The sequence below is a fragment of the Jaculus jaculus genome, chromosome 2, assembly GCF_020740685.1.
Source record: "Jaculus jaculus isolate mJacJac1 chromosome 2, mJacJac1.mat.Y.cur, whole genome shotgun sequence".
Taxonomy (NCBI): Eukaryota; Metazoa; Chordata; class Mammalia; order Rodentia; family Dipodidae; genus Jaculus; species Jaculus jaculus.
Genome location: NC_059103.1, coordinates 105,582,156 through 105,603,074, shown reverse-complemented (window position 1 = coordinate 105,603,074; position 20,919 = coordinate 105,582,156). Strand labels below are relative to the sequence as shown.

At 39.0% G+C, this 20,919-nt stretch overlaps 1 protein-coding gene and 1 pseudogene across 1 annotated transcript in view; both read left to right on the top strand.

Moving 5' to 3' along the window:
- LOC123458679 (proteasome subunit beta type-3-like) overlaps window positions 1–20,919 on the top strand; it is a 51,966-nt gene that overhangs the window by 21,140 nt on the left and 9,907 nt on the right. The window lies entirely within an intron of this gene.
- LOC123459017 lies at window positions 10,644–10,757 on the top strand (annotated as a pseudogene).

The following is a 20,919-nucleotide window of genomic DNA, read 5'->3' as shown; positions in this document are numbered from 1 at the left end:
TTAACTCTAGAATATATGAAAGCACCTTTGAAGTTCCTTGCCTTTTCTGAACTGTAAAACGGAATGGATTAAAATAATAATGGTGGGCTGAAGAGATGGCTTAGTGGCTAAGCGCTTGCCTGTGAAGCCTAAGGACCCCGGTTTGAGGCTCGGTTCCCCAGGTCCCACGTTAGCCAGATGCACAAGGGGGCGCACGCGTCTGGAGTTCGTTTGCAGAGGCTGGAAGCCCTGGCGCGCCCATTCTCTCTCTCTTCCTCTGTCTGTCTTTCTCTCTGTGTCTGTCGCTCTCAAATAAATAAATAAATAATTTAAAAAATAATAATAATAATGGTGATAAATAGAAGGCTAACCAATTGTTAAGTTATTAACGTTAACAACTCTTTATGACTATCTTTTTTTTGGTTTTTCGAGGTAGGGTCTCACTCTAGCCCAGGCTAACCTAGAATTTACTGTGGAGTCTCAGGGTGGCCTCAAACTCATGACAATCCTCCTACCTCTACCTCCCAAGTGCTGGGATTAAAGGTGTGTGCCACCACGCTGGGCTTGACTATCTTTAAATTGGTATTTTAGAATCAGTTATTGTTTGCTGGAGTTGTGCATGTTTCTTTTGTGTTCCTACTCTTACTTAAATCTCACCTTAGTAGGACTATTACAATTCCACTTTACAGATCCAGAATCAGAGCTGGGGTAGTCTCGGCCTCTGATGGGCTGGGTGCCACTTGTGCCTTAATCTGAGCAGCTGACCATGACAGCAGAAGCCACCAGCCTGCTGGGGGCACTGCCTGCAGCTACAACCACAGCTCTCAAGAGGGCCTCCAATGTGCAGGAGACCCAACATCAGCTTCCTGATTATTTATTAGGCTTCCTCCACAGCTCCTCCACACTTTCCTTCTCTTTGTCAGTTTCCAGCCTCTTGCCTTTTCTCTCACCCAATGATAAACTTGCTCTTTATTTCACTGAGAAAACAGCTACCGTCTGAAAATAACTCAGCATCTCCCCAACACACTACCAACTTGCCTTCCCATGCATATGTTCTGCCTTCCTCTCTTTGATTGTTGATGAACTAATTTCTGTAGTGTAAAAAAAAAAAAGTAGCAATAATGGATGTTCTGAAGAGATTTAGACAATGGAGCATAGTTTTGAGATGAACTAGTGGAAAGCACATAGCAAATTAATTTGAGGGACAAATTTCTCATTTGTGTGCTAGCTCCCAACTCCTTTTATGTTCAGCAAGAATTTTCACAGCAAAGGAAAATAATCAGTGTACCATCTGGCTCATCCACAAATTCGAAGTGCATGGTTGAAATACACTAAACTTTCAGTGATCTAGCTAAAACGATAGGGTTTGGCACCATCAACTAACTGAAAACTTTTATTTTGCTCCCACATTTGATAAAATTAAATAGAAAGTAGTCATGTCTACTCTGTCATGCCTTTTTCACTGCTCACGGGAGACTCATTCAGAACACTTCTTAGTATTTCTTTCATGAGAAAGGCTCCAGAGGTACTTCTGGAGCAAAACAGGGGAGTGGGTTGAACTCTGGCAAGGGGGAGCTGGCTATAACACCCCAATGCCCACCTCCAACAGCACACCTCCTCTAGCAACGTACTACCTATTAAATTGCCACCAGCTGGAGATCAGGCCTTCAGAGCACCCAAGTTTATGATGGAACACCTAATTCTAACCACCACAAAAGAAATTACTCTTTTCTGAGAGTAGCTGCTATCCTAAGACATGTGGACTGAAGCAGGTGAAGGAGAATGGAAATCTTGGAGTAGGTGTGCTTTCTGTTTTGTTTTTAGGAGGCCATAAAAGATGACTATTGCTATAGTTACTATTTGTTGCTGGAACAAACCACCTGACCAAAGGCAGCTGAGGAGAGCAATGGTTGATTTTGCTTTGCAATCTCAAAGAGAAGTTTCATCATGGCAGGAAAAGCTTGGTAGAGCAGGGCTGGGCACCATGTCTTGCCACAGCAGTTGGAAAAATGCAATGAGTGAGCTGACCTCCGGCAAAGTGGAAGCTGGACTATAACACCTCAAAGCCTAACAACATACCTCCTCTAGCAAGGCTCTGCCTACCGAATTGCCACTAGCAGGTGGATAACCATTAAAATACATGAGGCTATGGGGGACATATTAAAACCACCATACCTATGGATCATAGCGAACAAAGAAGATCCATCGAGTTTCTTAAAACAGCTTATTCTTAGTAGGGCATGGTAGCTCATGCCTTAATTCCAGCACTTGGGAGACCAAGGAAGGAGGACTGCTGTGAGTTTGAGGCAAGCCTTGGCTATATAGTGAGACCCTGTCTTTAAAAATTGGCCAACTGTTAAGGGAAATTCAATATTAGAAATATGTGCTAAATGGGCGGGAAGGATTGCTTAGCAGTTAAGGCACTTGCCTGCAAAGCCAAAAGTCCCAGGTTCGATTCCCCAGGACCCACATAAGCCAGATATACAAGGTGGCACATGTGTCTGGAGTTTGTTTGCACAGGCTGGAGGCCCTGGTATGCCCATTTTCTTTCTCTTCTCTCTCTCTCTCTTGCCCTCTCCTTCTTTCTCCCAAATAAATAAATAAATATACTAATAAAAAATAAAAATATGTTTTATAAGCCAGATATGGTGATACACACCTTTAATCCTAGCACTTGAGAGGGTGGGATAGGAGGATCAGCTTGTGTTCAAGGCCAGCCTGGGGCTACAGAATGAGTTCCAGATCAGCCTAGGCTAGAGTGAGAACCTGCTTCAAAAAACTGTGCTACTGGGCCAGGTGTGGTGACGCACACATTTTTGTGGTTGTTGTTGTTTTGTTTTTTGAGGTAGGGTCTCACTCTAGCCTAGGCTGACCTGGAATTCACTCTGTGTTCTCAGGGTGGCCTCAAACTCAGGGTGATCCTCCTACCTCTGCCTCCTGAGTGCTGGGATTAAAGGCGTACACCACCATGCCTGGCTTAGCACACACCTTTAATCTCAGCGTTTTGGAAACAGAGATAGGAGGATCACTGTGAGTTTGAGGCCAGTCTGAGACTACATAGTAAGTTCCATGTCAGCCTGGGATAAAGTAGGATCCTATCTTGAAAAATCAGAAAAAAAAAAAACTGCTATTATCACACTACAAATATCTCAGAGGCATACATAACATAATTGAATTTCAAGGACCACAGTTCTCCACAGTAAATGACCTTTGTATCTGTTTTGTAGAGAGCTACCATCCATCTGTGTTTTCCACACCTGTTCAGCACCATGAAAAGAGTGTCAGGACAGAGGCAGACATAGTCTTTGCCTGCTTGCAAGATGTGCAGACCATGAGAGCACCATGTTTCCCAGAAGGCAGTGAATACAAACCAACACCAGAAGCAGTGACAAGTTATACATATGTGTGTATACATATACACATACATATGCATATGCACATATATATATATATATCCACTAATTAGAACATAGAGAAACAAATGGGTTAACAATCAAAATTAATCCTGTTAAAATAAGAAAGAAATGAATACAAATGGTCTGAGGCTTTGATACCCTAACATCATAATAGCATTTATCTTTTCCAGAACAATGCTCATATATTGTATTAAACTGTGAGAAAGCAACAGACATACCCTGAAAGACATTCTATATAACAACTGACATGGAACATTTAAACTATTTTTTAAATATTTTATTTATTTGCAAGAAAAGAGAGAGAGAGAGAGAGACTGAGTGTACCAGAGCCTCTTGCCAATGTAAACAAACTCTAGATGCATGTGTCACTTTGTACCTAGCATGTAGGAACAAGGTCCTAAATTCAATCTCCAGTCCCACAAAAAAAATATATACCATGTCTCAAGTGCTAGGATTAAATTAATATATACACATCTTCTTTTTCAAACTTTTTTAAGTTTTGTTTTTCTTTATTTATTTGATAGAAAGAAAGAGAGAGAGAATTGGAGCCAGGGGCTCAGCCAGTGCAATCAAACTCCAGATGCTTGACCCACCTAGTGGGCATGTGTGACCTTGCACTTGTCTTACTTTTGTGTGTCTGGTTAATGTGGGATCAGGAGAGTCAAACATGGGTACTTAGGCTTCACAGACAAGCACCTTAGCTGCTAAGCCATCTCTCAAGCCCATTTTTTTCAAACTTTTAATCTTATTTTTATTTTTCTTTACTTATTTGAGAGAGGGCTTTTTTCTTCTTTTTAAATTTTAAATTAATTTTTTATTGACAACTTCCATAATTGTAGACAATAACCCATGATAATTCCCTTTCTCCCCCCATTTTCCCCTTTGAAACCACTCTCCATCATACCTCTACCCCCTCTCAACAAGTCCCTCTTTTGTTTTGATGTCATGATCTTTTCCTCCTATTATGATGGTCTTGTGTAGGTAGTGTCAGGCACTGTGAGGTCATGAATATCCAGGCCATTTTGTGTCTGAAGGAGCACATTGTAAGGAGTCCTACCTTTCCTTTGGCTCTTACATTCTTTCTGCCACCTCTTCCACAATGGATCCTGAACCTTGGAAGATGTAATAGAGATGTTTCATGGTTGAGCACTCATCTGTCACTTCTTCTCAGCACCCTGGTGCCTTCTGAGTCATCCCAGAGGTCACCACCATCTGAAAAGAGAAGCTTCTCTAACCAAAATTGAGAGTAACATTAATATATGGGTATGAGGGCTGAAGAGATGGCTTAGAGGTTAAGTGCTTGCCTATGAAGCCTAAGGACCCTGGGTTGAGGCTCAATTCCCCAGGACCCACATTAGCCAGATGCACAAGGGAGCGCATTACCTGGAGTTCGTTTGCAGTGGCTGGAAGCCCTGGCGCGCCCATTCTTCTCTCTCTATCTGTCTTTCTCTCTGTGTCTGTCACTCTCAAATAAATAAATAAATAATGAATAAAAAATATTTAAAAAATATATATGGGTATGAACATTAAAAGAACTTACCAGGCAGTTTGGTGAGCATAGTATATACATTAAGTCAGACACCAGCGGATATTACACACCTAGGGCTCATGACTACCCCTGTTGTAGGTTTTCAGTATCAGGGATGTACTCCCTCCCATGGAGAGGGCCTTCAGTGAAATTAGAGAGTGGTTGGTTTCCCCCATAACAGACATGTCACTATTGTACCTGTTGGCTCGTCTGGCCTGGCTGGCCAAATTTAAGGCTTATAGTGTCCACTGTTAAGAATCTTCACTGGTGATTTATCTCTCTCCCATTGAACTGCATGCAGAATGGCTTCTTCCAGCTTTCTGTCAACTGGTCTACATGGAGGAGGTTTTCAGCTCAGGTCCAGGAGGATTTCTCAGTGACCTTGCAGCCCAAGTATGTGGAGTGTTCAGCAATAGGGTCTTACCATCTATTCCTGGTGGGAAACCAAGGGCCTTGGCACTGGCCTTTAATGTTTTGGGGGCCTCAGTGACCTCCCTGGCCAACAACTTACTGGAAGGTATCCCATCTCTGGTACTGAAAATTATTTTAGCAATAATCTATAGCTATGATTTATATCCTCTTAGATTTTGGTTAGTCCTCCTTCCACTTTTCCTTTACTCAATCTCTTCCCCTGACCTCACTTAGGCCTCCATGTCTTTTTTTTTTTTTTTTTTTTTTTTTGAGGTAGGGTCTTACTCTAGCCCAGACTGGCCTGGAATTCACTAAGGAGTCTCAGGTGGTCTCGAACTCACAGCAATCCTCCTACCTCTGCCTCCCAAGTGCTGGGATTAAGGTGTGCACCACCACGCCTGGCTCTCCATATCTTCTTAATAATAGTATTATATTATGTTAAATTTTGTAAGTTAAATTATCACATATTTGTAACATAAGGAATATTTTTCTTTGTAAGAAATACATAAGGATAATTAAGGAATAAATACTTTCAAATGGCCAAAGGGAAAAAAGTTTGAGAAAAAAAAATATTGAGAAGGAGTAGTAAAATGTGGCAAAATGTTAACAATTGGTGACTGTAGGTAAAGATTTAAAATGATGACATTACCTACACAAAGCCTGTATAATAGTGAAAAAATGACATCAAGATAGAAGACAGGGTTGAAAAAATGGGTAAAGTGCTTTCCTGCATAGTCTGACAGTCCATGTTTGATTCCCTGGTATCCACATAAAGCCAGATATTCAAAATAACACATGTATCTGGAGTTTGTTGACAATGGCAATGGCAAAAGGTCTTGGAGTTCCCATTCTCTCTCTCTATTTCTCCTATCTAAGAAAGAAAGAAAGAAAGAAAGAAAGAAAGAAAGAAAGAAAGAAAGAAGTCTAATTAGAAAAAGAATGGATTCAGTGGAGGGAATATTTTAGAGGAGGAAGGGGAAGTGTGGAGGGATGGGATTATGATCATGGTATATTATCTATATTTATGGAACTTGTCAATAAAACATTAAAAATGAATAGACTTGACATAAAATAGATGCTTGCAAAGATAGCTAAATCATTAAAGGTGTTTGGTTAAAATAACATGAATTCTTGGGGAACAACTTAAGAATTATTTAAGATCTTTGTGAAGAAGACTTTGAATCATTGCTGAGACAAAACTGGAACTTTAGCAGGCCATCATGGTACATGCCTTTAATTGTAGCATTCTGGAAGCTAAAGTAGGATAATCACTATGAGTTTAAGGCCAATCTGAGTCTACAGAGTGAGTTCCAGGTCATCATGGGATAAAGTGAGACCCTACCTCAAAAAAAAAAAATCATCAACAACAGCAAAATTAAATAATGGAACTGTGAATAACTATAGGCATCATAGGAAGCAATAACATTATTAAGATATCAGTTGTCTATATAGATATATAAATTTGGTGAGTTAAGATACAATTGGAAAAAATTGTAGGAAATTATTTATATACCCTATTAAATATTAAAATCCACTATAAAGTTATAATTGGGTGATGTTATATGATAAAGCAGACTTCTCATTGGCTAAAGATAAAATGTATCCCAATCCACATACAGATTTTTTTACCCAGCAATTTTACCTATAGGATTTTTTCAATAAGGTAACATTAGCATATATGGAAATTGACATGTAAAACACCATTCATTTTGAATGTTTATTCATTTGAGAGAGAGAGGAGAGAGAGAGAATGGGCATGCCATCTTATATATCTGGCTTATATGGGTACTATAGAATTGAACCTCAGTCCTTAGGATTTGTAGGCAAATGCCTTAACCACTAAGCCATCTTTCTAGCCCTAAAGCACCATTTCTTGTAGCTTATTGGTAATTAAAGCAATTGAAAATAGCCTAGCTGTTTACTAACAGGAGACTTATTATATAATGATACTTACACATGGTACAATTCTTGGTTCCCATAAAAAAATTAAAATATTCTCTATGTATTCATAAGAAGCCATCTAAATACAGAGAAGTATATTTAGTATACCATTACTTGTTCTTTTTAGAGAAGCAGTCTAGAATTAACATGTCTATGTTTCTGGACAAATACATTGTTTGATGGAAATGAAGAGTGCTGATGAGAATTCAAAATATTAACTTTATTATCGATAAAGCTCACATCTGAGAGCACAAATCAGGCATGAGTCAATAATGAATGCCATGATATTAAAGATCAGAAGCAGATGGTCTTTCCTGCCTAGGCTGGGCTTCATGAAGCCCCCATGTGGACTCTACCCCTGTACATGTCTCAACAAGGTGTTAAAGAGTTGGAATCATCCTGGCTCCCAAAAGGAAAGAGAAGACTGAGCTCATACACAAAATCTTCTCTCACACTCATTCATGTAACTCATTCCATTCTGACAAAAGTAGAAATGAATAGAGTTAGGAAAAGGGACCCTCTTCAGAAAAACCTTTGAATCAGCAAGAGCCAAGCCTCACCACTCCCATGATGCCTTTTGTATTTTGACATTTTGTATAATAAAAACTATCTTCCTTTCTGTGTTTGAATGTATGCTCCCAATAGACTCAGGTGGTATTAAAATTGAGTTTGCAATTTCTGCCCCTAGCAAGCAGACTTCTGCTGGGAGAGGGGAAGGTGTCAGTGGGGTGCAGATCTGAATTCCAGCCTAAGGTATACAGAGTGAGTTCTGCTGGTATCCCTACTGTTTGCCACAGTGTGCTTGCTTTTGGTGGTGCTGGTGGTAGATTTTTTTGTTTGTTTGTTTGTTTTGTTTTGTTTTTCTAGGTAGAGTCTTATTCTAGCCCAGGCTGACCTGGAATTCACTATGTCATCTCAGAGTGGCCTCAAACTCAGTGATCCTCCTACCTCTGCCTTCTGAGTGCTGGGATTAAAGGTATGCATCACCATGCCTGGCTATTCTTTATTTTTATTTATTTATTACAGTCAGAGAGAGAGCATGGGCATGCCAGGACTTCTAGCCATTGCAAATGAACTCCAGACACATGCACCACTATGAGCATCTGTCTTATGTGGGACCTGGAGAATTGAACCTGGGTCCTTAGGCTTCCCAGGCATGCACCTTAACCACTAAGCCATATCTCCAGCCTGGTGGTAGTTTTTTCCCTTTCTACTTGGATCTGTGAAAGAGGGCTATAGTCTTTCACCATTATGGAACTTCCCCTGGATTTGTAAGCTTGAAATGAATCCCTTCCTCCAGTAAACTAGGTCTGGTTTGGAGGTTCGTTGCAGCAGCATGGACTGACCACAACACATTCCCTCTCCTTCCCTCCCTTTCCTTTTTCCCCTCCATATACAATCTCAGGTTAGCCTGAACTCACTATTCCTCTACTTCAGTCTCTCAAATGCTAGTATTACCAGTGTATATCACCATGCTTTGCATGAAGCTATATTTATTATTCAAATACAGTAGTCCACCCTCACCCATGGAAGAATCTTTCTAAGACCCACAGTAGATATGTGAATTATGAATAGTACTGACTCTTATATATATTGTGTGATTTTCTTGTTCATAGTCTAATAAGGGCCAAATGGACAAGTAGTATATACTGTGCAGATATGTTAGGCAAAGGATATTCATGTCCTTGGTGGAACAGAATGGGGTGGTACTAAATTTCACCATGCTACTTGGAATGGCACATGATTTAAACTACATGATTATTTTTGTCCAGAATTTCCCATTTAGCTTTTTCAGAATTCAAGTAACTAAAACTTACACAGAAAATATATGGCTAATGGGGGGAGGTGGAGTCTGTATAAATACAAACATTTCCATGTGATGCTTTGAAGAACTGAAACCTGCAAGAAAAAGAAAAAAAGAGAAAAGAAACTATGCTGATTTCACCTGGCACTTTTTTATAGCTGGGAAAAGGAGTAGGCATTTTACCTAATTTATTATAGTTATAAATTCTTTCTAAGAAAAATACAACCTACTTAAGAAGTGTGATATGTCTAACCAGGTATTTGGTCCTTCTGCAGGAAATCCATTGTTTGCCCATCAAGAATCCATGGAAGCTGTTTAGGAGGGCAACAATATCAGACATGATCTAGGATTCCAAGATGGAGACAGGGATGCCATGAGATTAGTGCATGTGTTTTTTCCTTGCTGTGACCAAAAACCTCACAAAAAACAATTTAAGGATGTACGTTTTATTTTGGTTTCCATTTCAAAGGAATAGTTCATTATGGCTGGGAAGCCATCACAGAAGGAGTGTGAGGGGGCTGGTAATGCTGCTTTCATAGTTAGAAAGTGGGAGAGTGAATAGCAAGTGGGGCTGGCTATGGAACTCTAAAGCCCACCCCCAGCAAATCACTTCCTCCAAGCCAGATTCCAGCTCCTAAAGATTCAGAACATCACCAGGAGACCAAGTGTTCATACACATGAGCCTATGGGGGCATTTAACATTCAAACCACAACCATTCCCAACACCTGGGGTTCATAAGGGCTATGAAAACATTCAGTCCCACTATTGTTTTTGTAGAAGAATTCATTATGATCAACATTTACAATGTGCAAAAATGTCCACTCCAGGCTGGAGAGATGGCTTAGCAGTTAAGCGCTTGCCTGTGAAGCCTAAGGACCCCTGGTTCCAGGCTCAACTCTCCAGGACCCACCTTAGCCAGATGCACAAGGGGGCACATGCGTCTGGAGTTCATTTGCAGTGGCTGGAGGCCCTGGCGCGCCCATTCGCTCTCTCTCTCTCTCTCTCTGTCTGTTTGCCTCTTGCTCTCTCTGTCTGTTGCTCACAAATAAATAAATAAACAATAATAAAAAAAATGTACATTCCAGTAGAGCATCTCCCTCAGTACTGGTGTTAGCCACATGGTTGTGCTGGCCATAACCAAGAGGCAAGATGGACTTAATACTGGTTCCTGTTCCTCCTCTGCAGATGGGCTGCTTCTTGTCCTCAGGGACACTGACCAAAGGGAGCAAACATGACATAGCTCCATAGCTCTCATCTTGACTCTGCTTCTTGGGAACAAGGAGGTCTATTTTTTACCAGTATTCGTCTGCAGTACATTTTATACTTTATTGGGTTTGTTTACTTTGGGTTAATTTTCACAACCTTTTCTACTCATATTTCCATGAGGCTCTAAAGTGTCAAACAGGTATATTTTTCAAACAAGTACTATAAATAGGTCATGAGAAGCCAAGGAAAATGTCACCAACTCACAGTGGTGCTAAAAGAAACATTTTAAAGGATAATTGACTCAGAGTACTTCCTTGGTGAGCATGTAGTCTGAGGAAATAGTGAAAGAAATGTAATGTGTCTTCACTTTTGCAGCACATAGACTAAAATTGGAATGATACAGAGAAAATTAGCATGGCCCCTGTGCAGGGATGACATACACATTCATGAAGCATTCCATAACATATTTTTACAGAGAATAGTGCATGGAACACTCCACACTCAGGAGAGGAACCAAGATGCACATGAATAAAGAAAAATAAGCAACCAAAACTAGAATGAGGGCTGGAGAACAAGAATGATGGTTTAGTGATTAAGGTACTTGCCTGAGAAGCCTAAGGACCCAGGTTCGATTCCCCAGAACCCACATAAGCCATATGCACATGGTGGCACATGTGTCTGGAGTTTGTTTGCAGTGACTAGAAGCCCTGGTGTGCTCATTCTCTCCCTCTCTCTGTCATAAATAAATAAATATAAACATTTTTTTTAATAGAGTGGACATAAAAGTTTGCAAAGACCAAGAAAATATCAAATTCCACAAAATCTTCAACATAGCAGGGATTAACTCATAACTCAGAATTATGACTCTGAATGTTAATGGGATCAACTCTCCAAACAAAAGACAGAGGTTAACAGGCTGGATCAGAAGCTAGACCCAGCCATTTTCTGTCTACAAGAAACTCATCTTATAATTAAAGAAAAACACCTCTTTGGGGTGAAAGGATGCAAATGGAAATAAGAAACAATCAGGAATGACAAAATAGACTTTAAACAAAAAATAATCAAAAGAGACAAAGAAGGCCACCTCATAATCTTTAAAGGAACAGTACAAGAGTATACTACAATCATAAATTTGTATACACCAAACACTGGGGCACCTAATTTTATAAAGAAAAATTTACTAGACAATAAAACAGATATAAATCCCAATCCAATAATACTAGGAAATTTTAATATTTCACTATCACCTCCAAAGAGAAAATAAATAGAGAAACAATGGAGATAAACAAACCCATAGATCAAATGGATTTAACAGATATCTACAGATCACTCCACCCTAATTCTACTGAATACATATTCTTCTCAGCAGCTCATGTAACTTTCTCCAAAATGGACCATATATTAGGGCATAAAGCATGTCTCCACAAATTCAAAAAACAACTGATATAATACCCTGTATTATATATAACCACAATGCATTGAAACTAGAAATCAAAAAACAGTAACAACAGGAAACACATCAACTCCTCAAAACTGAACAATTCACTGTTAATGAATGGGTTGTTGAATAAGCCAGGAAAGAAGTACATAAATTTATTAAACTGAATAATAATAAAAATGCGATGTATCAAAACTTATGGGACACAATGAAGGCAGTACTAAGAGGGAAGTTGTAGAAGTTTGAATGAATGTCCCCAGTTCATTCAGGAGTTTATTAAAGCTTGTAATTTAGATCTTCAGGAAATATTCCAAATAGAAGAGTGAAACAACCAATCTCAAGAGCCTACAACTTGACAAACATGATAAACAAAACTAGAGCAAGCATGAAAATGTTCAAAGCACCAAACCCCATAAACTCTCTAGCAAGGCAGCAATTAAATCAAACCCCACAGTTATAACTTTAAATATTAATGAACTTAACTCACCCATAAAAAGACATAAGCTGATCAGAAAAATGGCCCCTTCCGTATGCTGCCTTCAAGAAACCCACCTCACCATTAAAGATAGACATTTCCTCAGGGTGAATGGATGGAAAATGATTTTCTAAGAAAATGGAAATAAGAAACAAGTGGGTGTGCCTATATTAATATCTCACAAAAACAGACTTCAAACCAAAGTAATAAAACATGACAAAGGATACCTTCTACTCATCAAGGAAATGATCAAACAAGAGGACAACAGAATCATAAATCTACATGTACCAAACACTGGTGCAACAGTTTATAAAGCAAAATCTACTTGACAACAAATCTGAAATAAATCCCAATACCATCATAGTAGGGAAGTTGAATACCCCACTATCATCATTAGACAGGTAATCCAAGCAGAAACTCAACAGGGAAATAATAGATTTTAACATCATAATCAGTTAGACCTAACAGACATCTACAAAACATTCCACCCCATTTCAATAGAATACACAGTCTTCTGAGCAGTCCATGAAACCTTTTTCAAGATAGATCATATATTAGGGAATAAAGCATGCCTCTATAAATCAGGGACATTGACATACCTTCATGTATCATATCAGACCACAATGCTTTAAAGGTAAAAATTACAAGAGAACAGAAATTGCACCAGCTCTTGGAGACTGAACAACATGCTATCAAACAATGAATGGGCTGTGGAAGAAATAAAAAATGAAATTGTAAAATTTCTTGAACTGAATGATAACAAAAATACAACATGCCAAAATTTGTGGGACATAATGAAAGCAGTCTTAAGGGGAAATTTTATAGCACTAAATGCCTTCATAACAAAGACAGACAGATTTCAAATTAATAACCTCATCATCCACCTAAATGTATTAGAAAACAAGAACAATCCAATACTAAGAGTTCCAAATGGAAATAATTAAGATCAAAGAAGAAATTAATGAATTGGAAACTAAGACAACAATCAAGAAACTTGACAAAATGAAGAGCTGGTCTTTGAAAAATAAACAAGATTGATAAACCCCTGGACAATTTGATCAGACAAAAAAGAGAAGTCTCAAATCAACAAAATTACAAATGAAAAGGGGAAAGTCACAACAGATATCAATAAAATTGGAAAAATCATCAGAACATATTTCCCAAAACTCTACTCCACAAAATTGGATAACCTGTAGGAAATGGATGAGTTCCTAGACACATATCATCTACCAAAAGTAAGTCCAGAGCAGACAAATCTCTTAAACAAATCTATTACATCCATTGAGATTGAAAATGCAATCAAAAGTCTCCCCCAAATTAAAAGCCTAGGACCTAATGGATTGACAGGTGAATTCTACCAAACCTTCATCAAAGAACTGAAAGCACTTTTCCCCAAGCTATTTCACATAACTGGAGAACAGGGAACACTCCTCAATTCCTTCTATGGAGGTAACATTACCCTAATACTATGATTTGGTTGAAAACACCTACTATGCCTTTAGAGTGAAATTCTTTTCCTTCTACTATACCCTGAATTCTTATATTTGATCTTTTCATAGTGTCCCGAATATCTTGAAATTCCCATTCATACTTTCCTTTTAGTTTGTCTTTCTCTTTGTTGGACTGTATTAGATCTGCTACCTGGTCTTCTAGTTTAGATATGCTGTCCTCTCCTTCATCCATTCTACTGGTGAGATTTTCTACAGAGTTTTTTTTGGGGGGGGGTTGTTTTTTTTTGTTGTTTGGTTTTTTTTTTTGAGGTATTGTTTCACTCTGGTCCAGGCTAACCTGGAATTAACTGGAGTCTCAGGGTGGCCATGAACTCACAGTGATCCTCCTACCTCTGCCTCCTGAGTGCTGGAATTAAAGGCATGTGCCACCACGCCTGGTTCAGAGTTTTGTTTTGTTTTGTTTTTGTTTTTGTTTTTGTTTTTGTTTTTCATTAACTGTATTCTTCATTGCTAGTAATTCTGACTGTTTTTTCTTTATTATTTCTATTTCCTTTTTTATGTCTTGTATTGACCTCTTTATTTCATTTAATTGGTTTCCTGTGTCTTCTTTGATTCCTTTGGTTTTCTCTTTCATTCCTTTGATTTCCTCTTTGACTTCTTTGGGTATATTGATTATCATTCTTTTGAAATCTTTCTCAGGCATTTTCTCTAACTCATTCTCACTGGAGATCATTTCTGATGCATTAATACTTTTTGGTGGATTTATATTGTCTAGATTTTTGGTGTTTCTTGTGTTATAATGTATATGTTTTTGCATCTTGGATTAATTTAATGCTTGGATTTTCTAGTTAGCTACAGTATTATTACATGTATCAATCAACCTGATGTTCTATATCTTCAGGGTAGGAGCTTTAAGTGCTAGGTGTGGCTCTCAAGACTCTCAGAGTATCTACAAAACTGACCCTAGGTGTTGGATTTGCCTGCTATGAGAGTATGCAAGTAGGCTAAGTGGAACAAAATACAGGCAGATTCTCAAATTTAACTAAACAATGGACACTTTCAATGAAAAACAGCACAGAGTATTTATGCAAGAGTAGGTATTATAAGAACCAGATCCTATAACTATCCTTTAGGGTGTGTGGTGCCCCACACCCTTAATCCTGTCAACAAGGAGGTTAAGATTTCTGGTCTGCTGAGGGTTCCAAGTCAGCTTATGACCAAGTGAGACCCTTCCCTAATGTACAACAGAAGAAGAAACAAAGCCACTGTAAATCAAGAAGCAACAAATAGTAAGCCCAAAATATAGCTTATTTAAGAATGGCAAATCCGACTATCCATCAGATTTAACATATAATTTATCCTGATATGGAAGGTGCAATTAGCACTTCCAGTTCAGGCCTATATACCAGGCTTATTTGGCAAGTACTGACCTGGTGTAATCCCAGTTACATTTTAGGATGATTTTGGTCTCAGTTATGCTGCGCTCCTGGTTGGGTCCCTCTTTGGTTCACTGTGGGTTCAAGTAGGCTGGCTGGATCATTGGATTGCTGCTTTTGTTGCCGGTGTTGGGTTCTCCAGCTGGTCCACATGATCCTTTACCTCATGATCTATTCCTCTTTTGTTCCCTGTAGTCCTCCTTGCACATTTCTTGAGTTTGTGAAGAGCTCCAGTGTGAGTGTCAAATCACCTCACCTGGCTTTTCCTGCAGTTCAAGCCAAGCCTTGCAGCTGTGACCCTGCAGAACTGGTGCCGCAGCTGCTGGAGCTGCTTCTGCCTGCTGATGTGGGCTCTGGATGCTCTGGATCTCTCCTACTTCTCTGCTGTCATTGGTAATTTCTTATACACCTTCCTTTTTAGTACAAGAGTGTATTTTGATGGTGTTTGTTTGTTTGTTTTGACTTTTACTCCCCTATGCTGCTTTGGTGTGGTTCCTACTCTGCCATCTTAATTGGAAGTTCAAAATTACCCTAATACTAAAGCCAAACAGAGATACAAGAAAAGAAAACTATAGACCTATACCCCTGATGAACTTGGATGCAAAGTCCTGAACAAAATCCTCACAAACCAAATTCAACAACACATCAAAAGCATTACCCACCTTGATCAAGGAAGCTTCATCCCAGGGATACAGGAATGGTTCAACATATGGAAATTCATCAATATAATACACCACTTAAATAAACACAAGAACCACTTGATCATTTTAATATGTGTATAGAAGGCTTTTGACAAAATACAACATCACTTCATGACCAAAAATATGGAGAGACTAGGAATAAAGAGTTTATATCTCAACATAATAAAAGATATATACAAAGCACCTAAAGCCCAAATCACACTTAATGGGGAAAGACTCAAGAATTTTCCATTAAGAGCCAGAAACGGTGGTGCACATCTTTAATCTCAGCACTTGGTATGAGGACTGCTGTGAGTGTGAGTTCAAGGCCACCCTGAGACTACATAGTGAATTCAAGGTCTGCCCAGGCTAGAGCAAGACCTTACCTAAAAAAAAAAAAAAAAAAGGAGGGCAGGCGTTGTGGCGCACGCCTTTAATCCCAGCACTCAGGAGGCAGAGAGAGGTAGGATGATTGCAGTGAGTTCAAGGCCACCCTGAGACTACATAGTAAACTTCAGGTCAGCCTGAGCTAGAGTTAGACCCTACCTTGAAAAGCAAAACAAAAAGAAAGAAAGAAAGAAAGAAAGAAAGAAAGAAAGAAAGAAAGAAAGAAAGAAAGAAAGAAAGAAAGAAAAGGAGAAGAAGAAGGAAGAAGAGGAGGAGGAGTTCCAATTTTATTGAGAACAAGACAGGGGTGCCCACGCTCATCACTGCTCTTCAACATAGTACTAGAAAGCTCAGCCCAAGCAATAAGGCAGGGGAAAGATATAAAATAGATACAAATTGGAAAGAAAGAAGTAAACTAGCTCTATTTGCAGTTGATATGATCCTATACATAAATGACCCAAAAGACTCTATCATTAACTTCTAAAGGTAGGGCTGGAGAGTTGGCTTAGTGGTTAAGTTGCTTGTCTGCAAAGCCTAAGGACCCAGGTTTTATTCCCCATATGCATGTAAGCTAGATGCACAATGGGGCACATGTGTCTGAAGTCTGTATGCAGCAACTGGAAACCCTGGTATACCCATTCTCTCCCTCTCTCTCTCTCTCTCTCTCTCTCCCTCTCTCCCTCTCTCAAATAAATAAACTAATTAAAATATTTTTAAAATAAATAAAAACTTCTAAAGGCTATAAATTCCTTCAGCAAAGTGGCAGGATACAAAATCAACACACAAAATCAGTAGCCATAAGCCAGGCATGGTGGTGTTCACCTTTAATCCCAGAACTCAGGAGGCAGAGGTAGGAGGATCACTGAGAGTTTGAGGCCACCCTGAGACTACATAGTGAATTCCAAGTCAGCCTGGACCAGAGTGAGACCCTACCTCAAAAAACGACCACAACAACAACAACAAAAAAAAAAAAATCAGGGGCTGGAGAGATGGCTTAGCGGTTAAGCACTTGCCTATGAAGCCTAAGGACCCCGGTTCGAGGCTCGGTTCCCCAGGTCCCACATTAGCCAGATGCACAAGGGGGCACACGCGTCTGGAGTTCGTTTGTAGAGGCTGGAAGCCCTGGCGTGCCCATTCTCTCTCTCTCCCTCTATCTGTCTTTCTCTCTGTGTCTGTCGCTCTCAAATAAATAAATAAAATTAAAAAAAAAATCAGTAGCCATTCTATATGTAAAAGTTAAACATACAGAGAAAGAAATCAATGAAGCTGTCCCATTTTCCATAGCCACACACACCAAAAAATAAAATCAATGCCTTGGAATAACACTAACCAAGGAAGTAAATAAGCTATATACTGAAAACATAAAGATACTCTTAAAAGGGCTGGAGAAATGGCTTAGCAGTACTTAAGGTGCTTGCCTGTGAAGCCTAAGGACCCAGGTTCAATTTCCCAGTACCTATGTAAGTTTTTTGAGTTATTTATAGGCACAAGATATTAGGCTTCTGTCATTGGTATAACTGGTGAAGATTTTCTTCCATTCAGTGGGTAATCTATTGCCTTTGCTTATGGTATGTTTGTGCAAAATCTTTTTAGCTTTATGAGATCCCATTGATTGAGTGCTTGTTTAATTTCCTGGGCTACTGTGGTTTTGTTCAAGAAGTCTTTTTCCAGTCCTATATTGTGGAGTGGGCCTCCTAATTTTTCTTCTAGTAGTTGAAGAGGTTCAGGTCTTAAATTGAGGTCTTTAATCCATTTGGACTTGATTTTTATGTATGGTGCAATAAGTGGGTCTAATTTCATTTTTCTTCATATGGCCATCCAATTTGTCCAACATCATTTGTTGAAGATGCTGTCTTTTCTCCAGTCTACATTACTGGCATCTTTGTCAAAGATCAAACTGCTGTAGTTGCTTGCCCTAAATTCTGGGTCTTCAGTTATGTTTCATTGGTCTATGATTATGTTTTTATTCCAGTACCATGCTGTTTTTTTTCACTATGATTTTGTAATATAGCTTTAGATCAGATTTGGTGATACTGCCAGAGTATCTTTTTTCTTCCTCTTCTTCTTCCTCCTCTTCCTCTTCTTCTTCTTTTTCTGCTTCTGCTTCTGCTTCTTCTTCTTTTTTTTGCTGAGGATATGTTTGGATATCCGAGGACTTCTGCCATTCCATATGAATTTTGAGATCATTTTTTTCAATCTCTGTGAAGAATGATGCTAGTATTCTTATTGGTATTGCATTAAATCTAAATATTGTTTTTGATAGAAGTACCATTTCACAATATTAATTCCAGCTATCTAGGAGCATGGGAGGTCTTTCCATGTTCTCAAGTCCTCCTTGACTTCATTCTTGAGTTTCTCTTATTTTGTTTTCATTTTACAGGTTTTTCACATCCTTGGTTAGTGTTATTCCAAGGTACTTAATTTTTTTGTTCCTATTGAAAATAGGACAACATCACTGCTTTCTTTCTCTGTATATTTGTCCTTTGTATATAGAAAAGCTACTAATTTTGTGCATTAATTTTGTATCCTGTCACTTTGCTGAAGGAATTTATCACCTTTATAAGTGTTGAGATGGAGACTTTTGTGTCTCTTATATATAGGATCATGTCATGTGTAAATAGGGCTAACTTGACTTCATCCTTTCCAATCTGAATCCCTTTTATTTCTTTCTTCTGTCTTATTGATTGGTCTAGTACTTCTAGTACTATGTTGAAGAGCAGTGGTAAGTGTGGGTAGCTCTGTCTTTTTCTGGATCTCAGTAGGAACTCCTTGAGTTTTTCACCATTAAGTATTTTTTGGGCTTTAGGAGCTTTATATATAGGCTTTATTGTGTCAAGATATAAACCCTCCATGCCTATTCTTTCCAATGTTTTGATCATAAAGTGGTGTTGTATTTTGTTAAAGGCTTTCTCTGCATCAATTGAAATGATCATGTGGTTCTTATGGTTAAATTTATTTAACAGCCAGGTGTGGTGGTGCACACCTTTAATCCCAGCACTAGGGAGGCAGAGGTAGGAGGATTGCCATGAGTTTGAGGCCACCCTGAGTCTACATAGTTAATTCCAGGTCAGCCTGAGCCACAGTGAGACCCTACCTTAAGAAAAAAAAATTATTTATGTGGTGTATTATGTTGACCAATATCTGTGTGTTAAACCATCCCTGCATCTCTGGAATGAAGCCTATTTGATCAAGGTGGATAATGCTTTTGATGTGTTGATAACTCAGTTTACAAGGATCTTTGTATCTAAGTTCATTAGGGATATAGGCCTATAGTTTTCTTTCCTTGTTGTATCTCTGTGTGGCTTTGGTATTAGGGTGATGTTAGCTTCATAACAGGAGTTGGGACAAGAAATCAGTGAGGCTGTCCAATTTTCAATAGCAGCAAAAAAGTTAAATACATTGGAATAACACTAACAGAGGATGTGAAAGAACTATATAATGAAAACATAAAAACATTCAAGAAAGAAATAGAGGTGGGGCTGGAGAGATGGCTTAGCGGTTAAGCGCTTGCCTGTGAAGCCTAAGGACCCCGGTTCGAGGCTCGGTTCCCCAGGTCCCACGTTAGCCAGATGCACAAGGGGGCGCACGCGTCTGGAGTTCGTTTGCAGAGGCTGGAAGCCCTGGCGCGCCCATTCTCTCTCTCTCTCTCCCTCTATCTGTCTTTCTCTCTGTATCTGCCGCTCTCAAATAAATAAATAAGTAATTTTTTAAAAAGTACCCTATATATTTATAAAAAAGAAAGAAAGAAATAGAGGAGGACTTGAGAAGATGGAAATACCTCTCATGCTCCTGGATAGGTGGAATTAATATTGTGAAAATGGCAATTCTACCAAAAGTAATATGCATATTTAATGCAATACCAACAAAAACACAAGTATCATTCTTCACTGAGATTGAAAAAAATGATCTCAAAATTCATACAAATGGCAGAAGGCCTCAGATATCCAAACATATCCTCAGCAAAATAAACACCTCTGGTGGTATCACCATACCTGATCTAAATCTATATTACAAAGCCATAGTGACAAAAACAGCATGGCACTGGAATAAAAACATAAACATAGACCAATGGAAGAAAATTGAAGAGCCAGACCTTAGGGCAAGCAACTACAGCTGATTGATCTTTGACAAAGGTGACAATAATGTAGACTGATGGCTGGAGAGATTGCTTAATGGTTAAGCACTTGCCTGTGAAGCCTAAGGATCCCAGTTTGAGGCTTGATTCCCCAGGATCCATATTAGCTAGATGCACAAGGGGGTGCACATGTCAGGAGGTCATTTGCAGTGGCTGGAGCCCCTGGCATGGTTGTTTTCTTCCCCCCCCCCTTCCTCCCTCTTTCTCTCTGTGTCACTTTTAAATACATAAATAAAAATAAACAAAATTTATTTTTTTATTTTTATTTATTTGAGAGTGACGGGGGGGGGGGGAGAATGGGCACTCTAGGGCTTCCAGCCACTACAAACAAACTCCAGATGCATGCACCCCCTTGTGCATCTGGCTAACATGGGTCCTGGGGAATTGAGCCTCAAACCAGGGTCCTTAGGCTTCACAGGCAAGCGCTTAACCGCTAAGCCATCTCTCCAGCCCTAAACAAAATTTTTTTAAATATAGACTGAAGAAAAGACATCATCTTCAACAAATGATGATGGACAAATTGGATGACCTTTTGTAGGAAAATGAAATTAGACCCACTTGGATAACCAAGATGTGGTATATCTACATAATGGAATTCTACTCAGCAGTAAGAAAAAGCTGACACATTGAA